Source organism: Condylura cristata, unplaced genomic scaffold, assembly GCF_000260355.1.
Source record: "Condylura cristata isolate star-nosed mole 26May11 unplaced genomic scaffold, ConCri1.0 scaffold00063, whole genome shotgun sequence".
Lineage (NCBI taxonomy): Eukaryota > Metazoa > Chordata > Mammalia > Eulipotyphla > Talpidae > Condylura > Condylura cristata.
In genome coordinates this window covers 649,656-655,271 of record NW_004567164.1, presented here as the reverse complement: position 1 = coordinate 655,271, position 5,616 = coordinate 649,656, and the positions used below count along the sequence as shown (strand labels likewise).

Here is a 5,616-nt window from a genome sequence, read left to right as displayed (position 1 = left end):
CTGCTCCACCATACAGTGCTGCTCCCCCACAGTGCTGCTCCCCCACAGAGTGCTGCTCGCCCATACAGTGCTGCTCCCCCACAGAGTGCTGCTCCCCCATACAGTGCTGCTCCCCTCCAGAGTGCTGCTCCCCCATACAGTGCTGCTCCTCATCTGGGGCTTCACTTTCCCTGGTTTCCATAACCATGTTCCCCCCACCGTACAGAGGAGGCATAAAAAATATATATCTTGGACATAAAGAACATATCTATAAATGCTTCCAGGCCTACATGAAGAAAAAGGCTTAGCTCTATGTATCCACATTGCAGTTTAACCCTGACTCTGCCAGACAACCTTGCTTTTTACAGTGTCTCAACTGCGAGCAATGAGTCAAATGCCCACAACAAAACATGTTTCCTCTAACTCCCCAGGGATTTGATTTGAAACATGACTTAAATTCTGTCTTGAGGATTTGCACAGATTTAACCCTTTGGGCCAGGAGGTAAACTGATGGGGAACCAAGCTGATACCTTTTGGAGGAGAAAGGAGGGCAGAGGCAGGTGAGGTTCGTACTAGGACCCCACTGCCAACAGCGGGGAGGAGAAGGCAACTTTTTATTGCATATAGTGTTAAAATTTTTTCTCTTTTATTATTGCAATTGTTAACCTTACTGTGTCTAACTTATCAATTAGTGTATCAGAGGTGTGAGAAGGAAAACATTAATTTCTGGCTTTTTAAAGATTTATTTTATTTATTTATGAATACAAGAACTGGGTTGTCGGCCAGAGGTGCGGGAGGTGAGAGGATTCACCAGAGACAGAGCGGGGAGCAGAACCGGTGGACTGACCGAAATCCACTGCCGAGGGGAGTGGCAGGCAAGACAGGAGCGGTCTGCCGCGCCGTGCGGGTCACTCCCTGGCTGGGAATTGAACTCATGCTGCAGATAGCTTCAGGGCGCCGAGACTTAACTCTTGCATCGCCAGGGAGGGCCAACTTCTGTTGTTTAAGGCGCCTAGTTTGATGGCAGCCCGTCCCACTCACCGACCTCACTACTCACTCACTACCTAAACCGCCCTTGCTTTCTTCTCAGTTTCTCAGCACTTACTATGGTTATATGAAGCTGTCTTTTACTTGCCTTACCACCACCTACTTCCCTCACTCCCTCTGCCCCCCCCACTTTGCAAATGTTACAAGTGTCATCACTGGGTTTATCTACTCTTGTGCTTCCAGAGCCTATAACAGCATCTGACAGGCAGTAACCATGTGTCAAATAACTCAGCCCATCCAGATTAATTTTTATTCTGCCCTTCCCTATTTCCTATCTCTACCTTACTCTTGGCAGTCATTGCCTTGAAACTGAATTCATCCTGCAGGTCAGGCTGCACTGGGCATCGGAGGCCACTCCTTGCACTATCCTACAAGCTGTCTGGGCCGTGGGCTGTTTAAATTTCAAGACAATTCTCTCAACATTGGTTTTATGCAGACTTAGGGAGGCATGATTGGGGACACCTTGACAGTGCCTTCTGAACCCCAGCCTCTGGCTCCAGGGGCCTCCACCCACCAAGTCACTTGAGAGAAGCCGCAGAGGTGGAGAGGCTACGACGGCTCCTTAGAAAAATGGGTGCTCTTGCGGGCTTCCTGGTGGCACAGCAGGTCAAAGCTCAGCGCCTGGAAGCTCTTTGCAGCCTCTGCAGCATGAATTCAATTGCCAGCCAGGGAGCTGACCCACCTGGCTGGCCTCTCCTGACCTGCCTGCTGCTCCCCTCAGCAGTGTACTTCATCAATTGGCCTGTTCTGCTCCCCACTCTGCCTCTGGCGAATCCTTTTACCCCCACACCTCTGGCCTGTGCCCTGTTCTTGTATGCATACATAAGTAAATCTTCAAAGAAAGTGGGTGCTCTGGCTGGAGTCATTACTATGCAGATCATCTGAGCCTTTCCTTTGTAGAATGAGAAACTATTCTTATTTTCCACAGTTTTTCAGACTCGCAGGACTGCCTCACAAAAACCAAATTCAGAGACATTCCAAGCCAGATAAACATATATAGTCATATAATGTCTGTCCTATGTACCACCCAGGGAGGAAGCGCATGGATTTAGAAGGCTGCTCCTGCACCCTTCACCAGAGAACTGGAAACCATAGCATAGTACCTACACTATCAAACAACTATGGTTTGATGCCTCCTCCGCAAATAAGCCAAGTCAAGTTGACTGAAAGGAGCTGACCGAGATGGTCACCCCTGGGCAGAGACGGAACGTGGAGTCCTGACGATATCGTGCTATTTCTCTAAAGTCACAATTTTCAGTTCTACATAGTGTCTACTCTTGTTGCCTTTACTGAACTTGGATCTCCTGAACTAGCTCCCTCGTCCCCCCCACCCCAGCCACTGACTTCCCAACAACTCTTGAGTAGGTCACTTGTATTTCACTGTCAGGGAACACAAGAAATGATCAACCCCATCCTTTCCAAAGATGATGCAGTGACTTCACTCTGGCTTGATGCGTGCAGTTAAGTGAAATTAAATGGTCAAGGACATGACTCTGACACCAACCTGCATCTAAGACGCTCCTGAAGGTGTTCACTGCCTTCACGAATCCTGAAGTCACTGGAGGAGTCATGGAATCCATGTCACTATCTTTCTTAAATATGCGCTGCATTTACACATTGGTGAGGTGAAATATCTGCCCCTGGAGGGCCCATTTTTGTTGTTGTTGGTTTTACAATGTACATAATGGTTCCCTGTCCTGATAAAATGATGTAGGCACTTGGTTTTCAAAGGTGGAATATGAGAGAGAGGGCAAAACTAACGAAAGAGCGCCTGAACAGGGACTTGAACCCTGGACCCTCAGATTAAAAGTCTGATGCTCTACCAACTGAGCTATCCAGGCCCCTGAGAGTGCCTTTCCTCTGTGTATTCTAGTATAAATAAAAGTACCTGGACAAATTCGTTGTGATTAATCTTAAATTTTCTCCAGGTTCTCCCTTATTCCCAGTCCTAGCCCTGCTTCCACTATAGCTCCTGTCTATTTCTACCTCCCACACTTGTTAAAACAAAAACTTAACCCCACCCTTACTGTAACCTAAACACTATCTTCTAAAAAATATATCATAAGCAAAGACATAATCATCTAAGTAGTTTTCTCTATGTTCAAAGACTGAGCTGCAGGATCTCCCTGACCTTAAGGATACCTGACACAAAGAACTCTCAACAAACGGTTGTAGAAAGCTTCAGCAAGGAGCAGTGGAAAGACACTACCTTAGCCCCTGGGAAGTTTCCCTTTAGAAGCCACTTGGTCATTAAATGAAGACTGTCATCAGAAGGGTTGAAAGAATGTGATAAAAGCGCTCTAAGAGGGGTTACAAGAGGTTTAGAGAGACCAAGTATAATCTCATGAGCTGAGTTTCCAAAAGAAAGGAGATAACACAAACTGCGGGAATAGTGTCTGGGACGTGATAACCACCCAAGGACAGTTAAGAGCCAGCATCACTCTTACTCTTTCTATGGCCAAACAGAAGATGGATCAGAACATTGTTTCGGATGTGCCACCTCAAATAAATGACTTACTTCCTGGTCCACTTTCCTCCCTTAAATCCCACAACAGAAATTTCCTCCCTTGCAGGTTGAGATTCACACTGTGAATTCGAAACTGGATTTGAGGCGGTCTACACAGCTACACTGTAAGGAGGTAAAATACTAGTAGCTCACCAGTCTACAACTCCAAGAGAACAAAGCGGAAGGGAGGTGCTAAGAGAAGACTCTCAGAAAGTGATGTTTCAACTCAGAGCCAAAGACTTCGAAGTAATCAGTTAGACGGTGACTCCGGTATTTCAGGAAGAACCAAGAGATGGGCACTTTCAGGTAACTCAGAGGTCTGAGGTGCTTGAGATACTTGGGGCAATGCCAGTGGATGGGTGGGGGTGGCGGTGGACAAGGCAGGGTCAGACCAGAGACAGACAGGCTTTGAGGATATGACTAGGAGTGCAGAGTGCAGGCAAGTCACCACCCTCACAGCTATGGAGAGTCACCCATGAGTTGAGTCACCGGGGAGTTGAATCGGGGCAGAAGTACAGCACTACGGGACAGGTCGTTGCAAGGCAAGAGATCATTTGAAAACACAAATTAGGCCACAGAATGAATTTGAAGGCTGGACAGTAACTGTGTTCCGGGACCAGGGGGGAAGGGGGCTGGGGGGGTATTGAGAGCAAGATACCTGGGCCCTAGCACATAGGGGCACAGGAATGTCAAGATCATTCATGAGTATTTCACTTCCCTAGTAAGTTCCTCCCTGAGAAAGGGAGAAATAAAGCATGAGGAAATGGCTCTTTGGGTGTTTAGAGAGCTCACCTGGGAAGTTGGAAGATTTGCTCTGCTCTTGTTCTTTATACTGAAACCCCTGCTGCTACTAGCTGGGCCCTGTGGGCCACCCATGAGTGATCACACAAAAAGCAAAGAGAATCTGGAGGGGAAGTCATCTCCCCAGCAAGTCACATGGAGGAACTGGAGGTAGGAGAATGTGTTCAGGGGCCCAGGGACCTACAGCAATGTCCAGTTGATTAGAGGCAGGCTCCTAGGGTGGCCATTAGATCTCTCCATTTGCAGATTCCATCTCTGAACCCTCTAATTAGAATATCCAAACCATGAGACTGGGAAACTGGTATTTTAAATAAGACTCTCTTAAGTGATTGTGTTGTACAAATTTAGAAATCCAAATAGATTTTATCTGTTGCTGTGTAACAAATAATGCCAATCTGTAATCAAGAAAAATGTGTTGCACATAATCTTACCAACCATCCACATCTCCAGCACAGCTCTGGCCACTCCTCCCTCTCAATCAGTAAGTTTCTTTACCCTATTTTGCATCAAAGACGATGATCCAAGAATATTTGAATGGCATTTTAAAAAGAAAGAAAAACCCCAGTTCTATTTACCATTGGTATGAAATAAATTGTTAGAATTTTGGAGTCTTTAATTCTTAGTTTAAAAATCACAATTTTGTAACTGAACATCAGTACATGGTTGGGAGTAGAAGCAAGTGACCCGGGCAGTCTGAGTAAAGCAGTTTCCTCGGGTTACGAAAGAGGGAATCACGGCGCACGCCCTTCACACGGAAAAGGAGAAAGGACAAAGATTTTTAAATTGCTTCAATTTTCTTGTTTCTGGGGGGGAAAAAAAAAATGTTGTGTTGCCCCCTCTGAGGTTCGAACTCAGGACCTTCAGATTATGAGACTGACGCGCTGCCTACTGCGCTAAGGAGGCAACTGACGTCCGGTTGGGGATAAAATACCTACCAACACGTTGGGGAACAAAACCATTTCATTTCGAGGTTCTCCGAATCGCAGAATTTGCCAACAAGGAGCAAGGGGACCTACTTCATATTTAAAACATTCAAAGCTGGGGATAACTGACGTGCAGAATAAAGCGAGGGCGAACCGCCTCCGCCGCCTGCCGAGCACTGCCCTGCAGAGACCCCAGGGGCCAAGGTGCAGGTGAGTCCTGCACGGGCCCCGCGCGGGGCTCCCTGGGGAGGCCCCCCTGCTTCCCGAGAAAAGCGCCGGGCCTCAAGCCAAGCTTCCGGGCTCGCGCGCCCAAATCCCGGGGCTCGCTGCCTGCCCTAAAAGCCCACCTGAGGTCTCGGG

The 5,616-nt window shown here is 47.5% G+C and overlaps 2 non-coding genes across 2 annotated transcripts; both read right to left on the bottom strand.

Annotated features, from left to right (window-relative positions):
* Positions 1 to 2,794: 2,794 nt before the first annotated feature.
* On the bottom strand, positions 2,795 to 2,867 carry TRNAK-UUU. Its single transcript has one exon. It is a non-coding gene; the product is annotated as a tRNA-Lys (tRNA).
* A 2,296-nt stretch (positions 2,868 to 5,163) lies between these two features.
* On the bottom strand, positions 5,164 to 5,236 carry TRNAM-CAU. Its single transcript has one exon. It is a non-coding gene; the product is annotated as a tRNA-Met (tRNA).
* Between the last annotated feature and the right edge of the window lie 380 nt (positions 5,237 to 5,616).